Consider the following 14670-nt stretch of genomic DNA (forward strand, 5'->3'; position numbering starts at 1 on the left):
TTTGGCTTGATTTTCATCAGAGCTTTGAATACTCCCTCTATTGTCCTCAGCAATTTTTCACCTAGCTTATTTTTATTGTTTTTTTTACTAAGCATATACTCACATTCATCAAGTGGCCTTCCTGACTCTTTTCTTATGGTCACAAACTTTTGTATTCTTTCTGGGAAAGTCATTCCTCTTCCTACTGTTTTTACACCTATTATTTTACAACCTGAGCTCTTCAGAGCATATCTTTGTGCAGCCACACAAGTTTTTCTCATTTCCTCCCTAAGATCCAGGACTAACATTTGTGTAGGACTTTATAGAAGTTACGTATCCATTCAAAGGCATCACTGCATTTGATTACCACAAAGACTCCTCGGGATGCAAATTAGGTGCCACCAGCTCCAACAGCAACACCACTGCCCATAATCACCATCATAATCATCTCCACCAATTCTATGTTAAAGATAGAGTTCTAGGGGCGCCTGGGTGGCTCAGTGGGTTAAGCATCCAGCTCTTGATTTCAGCTTAGGTCATGATCTCGTGGTCGTGAGATTGAGCCCCATGTCAGGCTCCATGAGAGGCTTCTCTCTCTCTCTCTCTCTCTCCCTCTCTCTCTTCCCTCTCCTCTCTTTCTCTCTCTGCCTCAAAATAAATAAATAAACATTAAAAAATTGAATATAGAGGTCCGGAGAAGACTAGAAAATTGCCTCGAGTCATTCCACAGCAGAGAACCAGAGACTCAAACTGAGGTCTGCACACCCCCGTTAAATGCTTTTTATATGTAAAGCCTCTGCCCTAAGACTTGTTTCCTCAGCAGTTTTAAATTTGGGTTTGGCATGATCACTTTCTCCAAAATCACCTGTTGTTTCCTCAACATGTTCTTCCTCTTTGGTTGTAATTACATGGAATTGCAGTTCCCTTAGTGGCTTCCTCAATTATAAACAATGTTCACTTGAGACAATTCTCTGAGACCCCCCCCCCACCTTTATCAAATTCTTGTGAATACTAATGTTTCTTAGGTAGTCTGAGCCATCTCATCTGAGTCAAATTATTCTTCCCCTTTTGAGCTCTCTGTGTCTAAATTGTCCTTCTTGGAGACATATAAATACCCGCTTTGACAGTGCATCTAACTTTTCAGTCTGTTAGTCAATCAAAAGCTATTTACTGAGTGCTTGACATATGCCAAGCACTGTCTAGGCTCTTAGTATAGATTGGTAAAAAAAAAAAAAAAAAAAATATATATATATATATATATAAACCATATAGAGAGATCATAAATAATCAGATCTCATGGTTCATGAGTTCAAGCCCTGCATTGGGCTCACTGCTGTCAGCACAGCAAGATCCTCTATTCACTTGGGATCCTCTACCTCCCTCTCTCTCTGCCTCTCTCTCTCTCTCTCTCAAAAATAAATAAACATGAAAATAAATAAATAATAAATAATAAAATTAGCCAGTTGGGCACTTCTCAAATTTTAATGTACACGCAAATCAATAGGTGAGTTTATTAAAATGTAGCTTCTGAATTAGTAGGTCTTAAGTGAAACCTGAAATTCTGCAGTTTTAGCAAGCAGTTGGTGTTGATGCTGCTAGTATATGGACTATACTTTGAGTAACAAAGATGTAGTCCTCTGATTTATAACTGGGAGTATCCATCAGAATACCTTGCTTTTCTAAAATACAGATTCTGAATCAGATTTTAGCAGGGGCTGGGACATATGAAAATTGAAAAGACAGTCTCAGACTTCCAGTTAATAAGAAGTAATAGGAACTGGGTTTACCATCCTGTCTAAAATAACCAAAAGAAAAAATAAAACCTGACAAAATAGGATATGATGGTTTTCAAGACACTAAACATTAGTCAACAAAGGAAAGTGATCTCTGAGAAACAGGAAACAAATAAGGTGAGCCCAACATACTTTCTTGAGAGAATTTCCAAGCTATGGCATAGAGAACAGTAACCCAAGCAGAGCTCGACTGACTCCCTGAGTTGAAGAGAAAGACCTGAGTGTCAGAGGGGAACAAGGTGGCCAAAGTCCTCAGGATGGAGCTCCAGAAAACAGAGAGCAGCACAGAGAGAAAACTCCAGAGGGTGCAGAAAGCACCCCTCAAGGATGTGGCAGAGCAGAGTACTGATCAGCCCATACCTATGAGAAAACAACCCAAGACAAGGGTAATAATTACTAGAACAGATGAGATAACAGTGTCTTGTGCTCTTATAGATCTAGAAAAAGTGCCTGTATCTACCACCCTTATGATTCATGGGGTATTAGAGAACTCAGGAAACACTGCCTTAGGTAAGGAATCATTATCCCAGACTAAGCACTGCTATATCCTCACCTAATAAATCTTAAAAGCAAGACCAAAAGGATTGAACTGTTTCCAAGTAACTCAAGTACATCACAGAATAAATCTTGGGAATATTTCTAGGAGTACATTTCATTTAGCACCAAACAAGGCAAGATTCAAAATGTATGACATCTAATTTACCAGGCATGGAAATAAGAGAATATGACCCATAATTAAGAGAAAAATCAGTCAAATAAAACTGACTCCAAACTGATAGAAATGTTGGAATTAGGAGGTAGGAATACAGTTGGAGCTGTATCCTAAATGTTTGAACTGTTAAATAAAAATAAGAAAGATATAAAAATACAGTAAGTGGGATTAATAACAGATTAGACATTACAAAAGAAAATATTAGTGAACTTAAAGATATAGTGATGGAAAGTATTCAAAATGAAACATAAAGAAGAATAAAAAAAAAACAGGAAAAAACGAACAACTTAAAAAAACAAGAAAAAATGAACCAGTCATCGTTGTCTTTTGGAGCAAACTCAAGGGAGCTAATAATGTGTAATTAGAGCCCTTGAGGGAGGGAGAGGGGTTTATTAAAATATGTTTAAAGATAAATGCTGAGAAATTTTCAAATTTGATGATAGCTGTAAACTCTCCAAAAAACCTTCTAAATTTTAAGAAGCTCAATGAAGTCCAAGAACAAGAAACTTGAAGAAAACTACACAAAGGACATCATAATCAAATTGCTTAAAGCCAGTGATAAAAAAAAAAAATCTTAAGAGGCTCCTGGGTGGTTCAGCCAGTTGAGTGGCTGACTCTTGATTTTAGCTCGGGTCATGATACCAGGGTTGTGGTATTGAGCCCCATGTTGGGCTCCGTGCTGAGCATGGAGCCTGCTTGAGATTCTCTCTCTCTCCCTCTGCCCCTCTCCCTCCTCACTCTCTCTCAAATAAAATAAATAAATAAATAAATAATCTTAAAAGCAGCCAAGGGAGTGGTGAGGGTGAAGCAGGGAATCAGGTAATGTACAGAAGAATAAAGATTAAATATGGCAACAGATTTCTTGTCAGAAATAATGGAAGCAAGAAGGCAATGGAACAACATCTTTAAAATACTAAAAGAAAAAACTGTTAACCAAGAATTGTATACCAAATGAAAATACCTTTCAAAAATGGAGAAACAAGGGTTTTTCTGAACATACAAAAAGTGACAGAATGCATGGCCAATGGCCTCCCATTACAAGAAATGTAAAAGGAAACCCTCCAGCAAAAGAGAAAGGAAACCAAAAGGAAACTTGGATCTATTCCAAGAAATAAAGAACCCAAGAAATGGTAACTATACCATTAAATGTATACTTTTTTCTTATTAAAAAATCTCTTTAAAAGATAACTGACTCTTTAAGCAAAAATGAAAATAATATAGCATGGAGCTTATAGGACATGAGAAAGTAAAATGAATGACAACTATAGAAATTGTTGAATATTGAAAGTGAAGAAATAGAAGCATGTTATTAGAAGACCTTTTGTCATACATGTGTATAAAAAAGAACATCTTCAGATGAATCAGTATAAACCCAATGTCATCATTTTGGGCAGCAAACCTTTAACACTTATTCAGCTTAAAAGTAACAATTCCTTTTATATCAACAACTCCTTCCTTTCTTCAGAAGTACATTTTGTTACCAATGTATTTCGGAGAATGCATAAAGATACTACCCTGCTTAAAGTTTTATATTCAATTAATAGTAATAATAATAATAATAACTAAAATGTATTGAAGCTTTACATAAAACAATCCATGAAGCCATACTATAGCCCATTGAGGCAGATACTTTTATGAGTCTGATATTCTAGAAGAACTAGTGGACAAGCTAATACAGAATAGAGATGGGAAACACACCCAGGAGTTCAACCTAGTGTCTGCAAACTTAGCCACTACACGCACGACCCTCCCTTTTTTGTTTATTTGGTTTTGTTGTTGTTGTTGTTTTCTGGGTACTTCTGATTGTTACAGTCTTCTAAGTGGGGTGCCTGGGTGGCTCAGTTGGTTGAACATCTGACTCTTGATTTCTCCTCAGGTCGTGATCCCAGGGTCGTGGGATCTAGCCCCATGTCAGGCTCTGTGCTGAGCGTGCAAACCTGCTTGAAATTCTCTCTCTCTCTCTCTCTCTCTGTCCCTTCTCGCCAAAATAAAAAAAAAAAAAATTAAGTTGATATTGTATCAACTTTTTAAAAAATCTTCTAAGTTAAAATTTTTGTGGTCTTACTGGACATATCCAATAATGGGTGCCTTGATTGTTTTCCTCAAAATCTCATTCATGGTCTATTCTAAAAAGCAGGTATATAGAAAGAGAGAGAGAGAGAAATAGAGATTTGAAGAGACAGTCTTTGACTTTATGGAGCCCACAGTTAATTGGGGGGGGGGGGGCGGGGAGGCAGGTAAGAATGCACCATTACTACACAGTGCAGAAAGTCCCACACCAGCAGAAAACAGAGGGTGTTATGAAATCACAGAGAGCTCTTGCTAGGTTTCCTTGAGAGATGGGAGAAACATGGCAAGTATTCTGGGAAAAGCTGATTCGAATTCTACAGTTGCTTCACAATGTAGTTCTGTCTTTTAAGATTTAATTTAAATCATCACATCTGTGCTTGGCAAGCATGGGCCCGTGTGTTTGCAAACCACACACTGGCGTTGGCAAATAGAAAGTACTCAAATATTTGATAAATCAATAAAAATTTACACACACACACACACACACACACACAAGTATACATTTAACTCACCAGCAACTGTCTTTAGCTTTTTATGTTGTGCCTGTATTTCTCTCTACACACTTTGGAACACCTGCAGCTTCTCCAGCTGGGACCTGGGGGTTGAGGTCTGTCTTCAGTCTGGCTTACAAACTTCTTACCAACACACGTGCCTTTGAGGCTTACCAGTGTCCAAGGGCTGCCAGAGCAAGGATCACAAATGAGGTGGCTTGTAACAACAGAAACTGATTCTTTCACCTTCTGGATGTCAGTTCTGAAGTCAAGTGTTGGGCAAGGCTGTGCTCCTCCCAAAGGTTCTAAGGAAGACTCCTCCTTGCTTTCTGGTGGTTCCTCCAGCTTCTGGTCATTACTTGGCTGCTGGTTGTGTCTCTGCCTCCGTTTTCACAGGGCCGTCTCTTCTGTGTGTCTGTGTTGTCTCCTTTTCCAAGGACATCTGTCAGTTGATTTTGAGCCCACCCTGATAAACTCTCATCTCGAGATCCTTAATTATATCTACAAGAATGCTTTATTCATGTAAGGTCACACTCACAGATTCTGAGTGCTAGAAGGTAGGCCTATCTTTTTGGGGCCACAATTCAACTCATGACAGAGGCATTTGCAACAGGGTCAGGACTAGGGTGAGGAGAATTAGGCAATCGGCTCAGGTGCAAAGTTTAAGGGGATGTCAAAAAAAAAAAAACAAAAAAAACCCAGTCATGTAAATAAATAATGAATTAATGATACTAAATAAATAATAAAAGTAAGTAATATTTTAATGAAATATTTCAAAGGGTCAAAATTAATGCAGGAAGCAAATACTTTAAAAATACTTTAAAGCGAATACTTTAAAAATACTTTTTCAATAAAAGCAAGATCAGTACTCTTAATTTTGTTTCCTTTTAGGTCTCCAATATGACTTAGCATGCCACTCATTTCCAGCAATAGCCCTAGCCTCTGATCCATAGTAAGGATGAATTGAGCCAAATCCACCATATTCCCTGTCACAACTTCAAACACCCTTCCCAGAAACATTGCTCCAGGGAGCTTTACTCAGGAGACCAGGCCCTCTATGCACTGGGCTTCCCGCTTCCAAAGCAGGTTTATTTGTCTTATGAATTGTGCAAACACCTCCTGAGAAGCTAATTAAAATGGAAGCCCATGCTGCCAGTTCTGGGAAGCCTCCAAGTAAGCATCATGAGGCTGCCAGAAAGTGTTATTAATACACGCACCAACCTCTCACTGTGGCTGAAGGGGGGCAGAGGACTGGGAAGGACAAACTCTGGAAGGTGAGTATGAGGTGAAAGTTGCTGGGCCCCACTGCCAAGCACAGCACGGAGTGAGTGGAGGTACCCAGTAAGTGTAGGAATGAAGATGTCCTGCATGGTGGGTGGAGGGAGCTTCGGAACAAGAATGAAAGTGTATTTCCTTCCTGCTAGCACCACTAAAGAAAGAAATGCTACATACATTTGATTTGTATGCTATCACCAAACACTAAATCAATAGTATTAACTGATTATTTAATGCTAAATAGCATGAAATAATAACTGGTGAGAAAGTGTAATGAGAAATATGATCACATCACAAAATAATTTAAAATACGTAGCAAAAATATTTTAATTACATAGAAACAAACAAGCAAAAATAGGCAAGAACTGTAAGAAAAAAGGAGTCAAGGGCATAGAGGTAGACTTTATGAGGTGGCAATACATGCTGTATTCCTGGGTGGAAAGACTCAGTATCATAATAATATAAATTAACCTTGAATTCACATATGAACTTAATGTAATTTCAAAAATGAATTAATGGTAGTTTTGTGGGGGAATTTAACAAACTGATTATAAAATTCATCTAAAAACAGTCAAAGCTAAAGAACAAATTATGGATAATGTGAACTTCCAGGTAATTAAAATTATTGTAAAACTATAAGACACAGGACAGTGTTACAGGTTAGGAAGATGGACAGATATAACAGAAAGCCTAGAAACTGAACTCCCTATATAAAGATCTTTAATGCATGTATCATATATATCATATCAAATTGTTATTAAAAAGCAGTCTTAACTAATATTGTTCAAACCTAGAGGTATTTGTTATTAGACAAAAATAGATTCCCATTTTTATTATATATGAATTAAATGTAACTTGGTTATAGAGTTAAAGGTAGAAATGAATTATAAAAAATTATGGGAGACTATCTTATCTCTAGGTGGAGATAAGTTTTCTAAGCATAAAACAAAGAAAAACTTCAAAGAAAAGATTGATCCGTTTTTCTTTGTAAATATTAAAACACGTGTTAAAGCTCACCATAAACCAAGGTAAAGGAAACAATAAATGTAGAAAATATATGCCACATATATGAAAAGCAAAGAATATAATGATAGGCTTCCCAAAGATCAATAAGGGTTGATTTTGATTCTACAAATAAATAAAGCATCCTCAAAAATCAGTATGAAAAAGAGGAGACAGATACTCCAAAACAAACAATGAGTGAAGCTCGTAATAGAGAGCTTATTCTGAAAAGAAATCAAAATGGCCAATCATTATGTGAAGAATATTAGCCTTACAAGTAATGAAACATGTGCAGATAAAATTAACATAGAGACACCATTTCTTAAGTTGACACAATTATTTTCAAAGGTCAAACCTAGGGATGCCTGGGTAGCTCAGTTGGTTAAGCATCTGACTCTCGATTTTGGCTCAGGTCATGGTCTCATGGTTCATGGGATTGAGTTCCCACTAGCAGTGGGGAGCCTCCTTGAGATTCTCTCCCTCTCTTTCTCTGCCCTCCCTGCTCACTCTCTCTGTCTCTCTCCCTCAAAATACATAAACTTAAAAAAAAATAATAAATAAATAAATGATCCGACCTAATACCGAGTCTCCAGTGAAATTCATAGTCGCATTGTCTCGTACTCCCTTCTGGGAGAAGCACCAGTGAATACAGTGCTTCTGAAAGGGATTTGGGTACTATGTAGCTACAGCCTAACCATAATTCCAATTCTTTTCATTTTATTTTTTTTATTTTGAGAAAAAGAGAGAGCATGATCAGGGGAGGGGCAGAGAGAGAGAGAGAGGAAGAGAGAATCCCAAGCAGGCTCTACACTCAGTGCAGAGCCTGATGCAACCCTCCATCCCAAGACTGTGAGATCATGACCTGAGCGGAAATCAAGAGTCAGACGCTCAACCAACTGAGCCACCCAGGTGCCCATAATTCTTTAATTTAGTAACCTTATAGTTAAGTGAAATTGAGGAAGGAAATGATTTAACTATTTGCATAGATTTATAGATAGGATATTCATTATAATACTATTTAGATTGGCAAAAAAGCTTAAAACAGTCTCAACGTCCAATAACATAAAAACAAATGGTGGGATTTTATGATGCCATTAAAATAATGTTTTTGAATAATATTTAATTATGTATGCTACTATATTTTGTATATTTATATTTATTGAAAACTATGTAATAAATATCTAAAAACAAACACATAAACACACAAACGCACACTATAAAAAAAAAAAGTAACACCAAAACATTAATATGAAGTTTTTCTGAGGCATAAACACTTTTGACTGGCTTCTGTATTACACTTTCCCATGTATTCCACCATTAGAATACATGATTTTTTAATCAGTAAAAAGAAAAAAAAAAGAATATGCTTAAGAGATGTGATCCCCAGCTCATAGGATGTCAACCTTTGAAAGAGCACTAGCAAGAAACTGAGCCAATTCCTTTGTGTTTCAGAAAAAGAAACCAAGGACCCGGAAAGCTAGCTGATTAGAAAGGCCAAGTGTTAATTTGTAAGTAGTAAATTAGACACACAATAGATGTGTCTCCAAACCCCGGACTATTTCAGAGGATCCCTCTGCTGTCATGCAAAAGGAGCTACCAGCCCGCGGTACTCTTGGGGACATGGAGAGCCAGTGGCAACTCTCCCACTCGTCTTAAGCTCTGGCCATTTCTGCTTAAGACCAGAGAATGGAGGATATGCTGCCCAAGTCAGCAACCCTCAGCTGCCCAGGTCCTTGAGCAGATTCTGAATTCCTCTGCCCAGAACCTGGAAGGCTCCATACATATTTAAGGATTGAAGGGACTAAGGGAACCTGGGAATTCTACCCATCTCACATCCAAATATACTACGGCCCTCCACTCCTGCCCTAATATAGGTGCCTTTCATACAAAAGTTTATGTTGTGAGCAGAGGTGGTGGTGTCATTTCCGTAAACTATAATGTGCATGGTGTCATACCGTGTGGTGGCTGTGGTCTTGATGGACGTGGAGTTTGCCTACAGAGGGCAGAAATGTGAAGGCTTGACAAACAGAGAAGTGCATGGAGGAAGGCCTAAAGCTTTGACGTGCATGACGAGAAGTTCAGCAGCATGGGATGCCTGGGGGCCGGAAGCGATGGCATCCAATGTGGCTGGACTGCGAAAAGCCTTGAAGGCTGTGTGGAGGAGGGTTGTGGGAAATCAAGAGCAGGGTGGGCCATGGAAAAGAAGGAGTAGGAAATGAGCAAAGCAAGGCTCAGACCCTGACAGAGGATGAGCAATGACTGACAAGATGGGGGCAAACCGGCCCAGCAGAGAATTGGAAGCGTGCCCTCAATGGAACGATAGACAGATTCCTCAGATGTCCCCAGGCCCAGGCCCAGACCTCAGTAGAAGCATCTGGATCGCCGGGACCACACTTCCTGCCCTCACTGCACATTTCCTCTCATGTGACTGAGAGTGGACTGCTGACAGGAGATCTACGGTTTCAGAAGAAAGGGTGAGGCTGAGGCTGAACTGAAGCTAACCCCAGAAAGGAAGTGGCAGAACGTTGCTGAGATGAGACTTCGGTTGTGACCAAAAAGCTCCCAGAAACGATGAAAGGAGGCCTGGTCCCCAGCTGCTGGACGGAGAACCACCAGCTCAGTTCGTGGGTGGCGGTAGCTGAGTTTAGGAGATGAGCCCACTCATCCACATCCCACTCCACCACTTCCTAGTGGTGATGGGCAAGGTCCTTAGCCTTGCCAAGACTCTGTTTTCTCACCTGTAAAATGGGGATAATAGCAGTCCCTACCTCACAGGATTATAAGAAGAAAAACTGATACATTGCATACAGCATAAATACCACTGAAGTATCACTGTTAACTTTTCTTCCTCTTTTCATCTACCTGGAACCCAAATCCATTATTTGCATTTATATTAAAAGAGTGAGGAAAAGGGTAAGTAAACAGCTACTTATTGAGTCTCTGCTTCATGCTTTACTCTAATCACCCTCTTAGTCTTCCCCAGGGCCCCCAGGAGGGCATTAAGATCTCTCACCGGCAGATAAGCTGTAACTCAGAGAAGTTATGTCGCTTGTGTAAGATGCTAAACTGACTTGAGGCAGAAAAAGAATTCTGTTTACCTCCAGAATTCCTGTCTGTCCCACCAGTCTGTGCTGTCTTCCCCAACCCAAATCGGCGCAAGCCTCATGCGGCCCGCCCCTACACACCTGCTGCCATGGAAACGGGGCTCTTCTCCCCTCAGTCACGCAGACCCGGAACACGGCCCTCATTTGACTGGCCGTGCTGACCCAGGCCAGGACACACACAGCCAGATGTGCCATCCCTGGAATCAGGGCTGCTGCGGGTCACGGGCACCCTTTAGACAGACACCTCTCCCAGAGTCCACTGCCCGCTGCCCGGAAAAACATGGGAACTCAGGGTAAAACACTGATTTTTAAAAAAGCGCGCGCGCGCGCGCGTGTGTGTGTGTGTGTGTGTGTGTGTGTGTGTGTGTCTATCCCATGGGGATTTTCTGGGGCTGGAGGAAGCTTGTCAGGGTACAAAGAGCCCAAGGGGATGAAGGGCTGGGAACAATTTTAATGAGGTCAGATCACATGCAGTGGAGTGGGTGGTGGGGTGGAGTTGGGGGAGTCTTTTTCAGACTACAATCCTACAACACTCTGAAATGGCTCAACCTTTTTTTATTATTATTAAAATTGTTTTGATGTTTATTTATTTCTGCGAGAGAGAGAGAGAGAGAGAGAGAGAGAGAGCATGAGAAGGGGAGGGGCAGAACAAGAAGGAGACACAGAATCTGAAGGAGGCTCCAGGCTCGGAACTGTCAGCACAGAGCCTGAGGCAGGGCTCGAACTCCAGAACCGTGAGATATGACCTGAGCCGAAGTCAGATGCTTAACCGACTGAGCCACCCAGGCTCCCCTCAAACTTTTTCCTATACAAAGTAGGAAACTGAGGCTCAGACAAGCCAGATATGATAGAAAGGGCTGGGCTTGCGATTGATTCTCTGAGATTTTAGTTCCAATTCCAGTTTATTTACTTATTTTGCTGAATGATCTAGGGGAAATGCTTTAACTGCTGTAATATCACAACTACAACTCACATTTACTAAGTGCTTACAAAGGACTGGGCCCCTTCCTAAGCTCTGAACATTTATTATTCCACTGCAACATTCCACGGGAGATCAAGCCATTATTTTCTTTCTTTCATGGATGAGACTGAGGCACTCTGCAGACTCAAACCCCTTCAGTAGGGCTCAGAGTGCTCAGCGTCTGTCCTGAGGCCACCTTGGCCTCGCCTTTACAGAGCAAGGCATCTCTGACAATCAAAGGACCAATGTCAGAAATTTTTTTTTCTTTTGAAAACCACCATTCTGGCTGATGCTGTATGGAGGAGGTTCCTAGAGAGACATTCATGATGTTCTTTGGAAGGGCAGGGGTAGCGTGGCTGGAGCCCAATTTGCTAACTCAATCACCAAGACTCCTTCCCATTCAAAGGAAGAGTTCTCCTCCCCCATGCTGGGCTCTGCTTTTCCGGAACCTTGAGCTTTGCTCTCGAAGAGCCTCAGCTGTGTTGAAACGCTGTAGAATTCAGGGAAAATCTGTGCCTGGTCAGAACCTGTGCAGTTATCCCTCTGGGAGTTTCCAGCTTTGTGTGGGTTCATTGTCAACAAGTTTTATCCGAGAAACTCTAGAACTCCAGTGCCAAAGTTCTCTTGACTGTGCCCAGGTTATTGGCAAGATAACTCAAAGGTTTCACTTTTATAAAAGAAAGAGAAATTGCCCAGCCTGACTGTCATGAGAGGAAAGAGCCAACATTTGTCTTATGCTCAGAATGTACAGGGGTTTTACATTTGTTATCTGTTTTGGCTCTCACCCTGGAGGCGGGGGGAGTTATCCCCATTTCAGAAAAGAAAGAACTGACTTGTCCAGCAAATAGTGAAACTGGGCGATTTTTTCTTTCCAAAGCCAAAGATCTTTCCACTGCCTATGATTTCTCATTAATTCTCCAGCCAAGAGTTGGTATCCTGAAACAACTGTTTGGGTTTAAATCCCGGCCTAATAATGATTAGCTGTGTGACCTTGGAAAGTTACTTGATCTCTTGGAACCTCAGTTTCCTCATATAAAAAATGAGGTTAATAACACCAGTACTTGCTTTTAAGGGCTCTTGTGAGTTTAAATGGGTTAAGTCAGGGGGCAGGATGTTTAGAACCATGTGCCATGACATAATGTCAGCTACACTAATCACATAATTTAATCGAAGAAATGCACTGTTGTTTTTTACCAGGTATGTACTGTACCCTGGGGGAAAGAAGAATTCCTCTACAATAAGCCAGTCTCCTTGCTAGGTAGGTGCTTCTGATTCATTTATCCATTTATAACTACACAGCAATCCTGTGAGTGAGGGATTTTACAGATGTGAACATTGAGGAACAGAGAAGTTAAGCCACATGACAGATGTTGCACAGCTACAGACTATTGGAGCTGGGACTCAATCCCGGCCTGACTCCAACACTTCCACTTTCTCCTTGATCACTCTGCCCACTGCCTCAGGGTGGAGACAGAGCAACCATTGAGGAGCATGTGGGTGCATGCATGAGACCTGGGGCCAGTCAGGGAACGGGAGTTGCCACCAGACTGGTGTTGCCTCATTTTACAAATGCAGTATTTCCTGATAGGTCCTCTGCACATTTATTAGGATTGTTTATTTTAAATACACAAAGCACAAAGGAAACTGGCAATTCAGGGGACTTCTGTACTGGTTTGAAATTTCAAGACTTTGGTCTGTATTTATTTGGTTGGTTTTTGTCTGTCCACTTTGTGCCAGTCACTAGGGCTATGAAGATAAAGGGAGAACTGATAGAATTGATTCAATGTTGACCCAAGAATGCACATTCACAAACCATGATAAGTTCCATGAAAGAATGTTCTATAATGTCAAAAGGTAATGATGGGCGTCTGATGTGATCTAACTGGAGCTCAAGACACAACATGCAAAGGTATAAAGGAAGAAGAGAAGTTACCCAGGTAAGGAAGGAGAGGATAAATATTACAGAGAGAAGAAACATCAGGTGCAAAGGCCCTCAGGAAGAAGAGAGCATCAACTATCTAAGGAACAAAAAGGTTCCCACTGTGTCTAGGGGACAGAAAAAGAGGGGAGAACGAGATTCAAATTGAAGTTTTAAAATAGGAAGGAACCAGAGTCTATAGAACACTGGTGAGTATAGAGAATCTGTCTTTGTTCTAAGAGAACGGAAAGGGATTTAGTTGAAAAAGTAAGATTTTTGATAAATGCTGTAAAAATTAAGATATGGCTTAATACAACAGTATCCATCATATCATGAGGGGATGACAAATAGTCTGCGACTTGCCTGCCAATTCTGAAGGGTAATTAGTGGCCATGGGAATAATGTGCTGAGGACTTTGTGGGTGTATCTAGATCCAGTGGGAATAAGTACCATTATCCATTAGTGATGTAGGCCTGGGATGGGCTGGAGCTGGCTGTTCTCACTGAGACCGCATGAAACACACTGGCTCAGGCACCAGATTCACCCGGGTTTGGATCACAACTTGCTTTCTGTTGGAACTTAGGCAGTTTATTTAATAACTCAGAATCTCAGCTTCCTAGGTTGTACAACAGACCTAACAGTATCTGCCTTCAAGGGGTTTGTGAGCATTCTAGGAATTAAAATGGTAAAGAATCCAGCACGGTATGGACTCCATGATAATAAACTGTCTTTGTATGTAAAGGGAATTTGGAAGTATAATCGTGGAAGAATAAAAACTGCAATGACCTTAGAGTGAATACAAAGGAAAAGATAGGCCAATTTCCTTCACCTTTTCACAACAGATTTGTGACCTGTTTTTTGTATACTGTTAAAACTTAGCCCAGGGAGGCCCCCACGTGGGCCCTACGTGGTGGCCCAGATGCAGGCTATGTTGAATCATGCTTCCAGGGCACAGAACAAGGTTCTGGAGAAGACACAATGGCTTCCGGAATGAAAACTGTGCAGTAGACGTTTATGGAAATGGCCAAGCGGGCTGGTTTATGTTCAGCATTCATTCACCAGGTTTGATACATGGGCTGCCAACCCGTTCACCTCAATAGTGTAAGAGGACGTAAGCTGAGGCACCAAGATGGACGAGACATTAGACACTGCAGTGAATTTTGAGACTGTCCCCCCAGGAGGCCTGCAAAAAGGCAGGATGGAACTCATGGGGTGACTCAAATACACTGAGAGGGTCAGAGGGTTGGGATGTTGAACGTGAAGAGAGGGTCTGAGCGAGCTTCTAGCACCTCTCGGGTGCCAGCTTCACGAACCTCTCGGGGTTCGTACATGTGATAGTGCTTCTGGCACAGTGCCAGGCACAGA

Source organism: Leopardus geoffroyi, chromosome C1 (genome assembly GCF_018350155.1).
Source record: "Leopardus geoffroyi isolate Oge1 chromosome C1, O.geoffroyi_Oge1_pat1.0, whole genome shotgun sequence".
Classification (NCBI taxonomy): Eukaryota; Metazoa; Chordata; class Mammalia; order Carnivora; family Felidae; genus Leopardus; species Leopardus geoffroyi.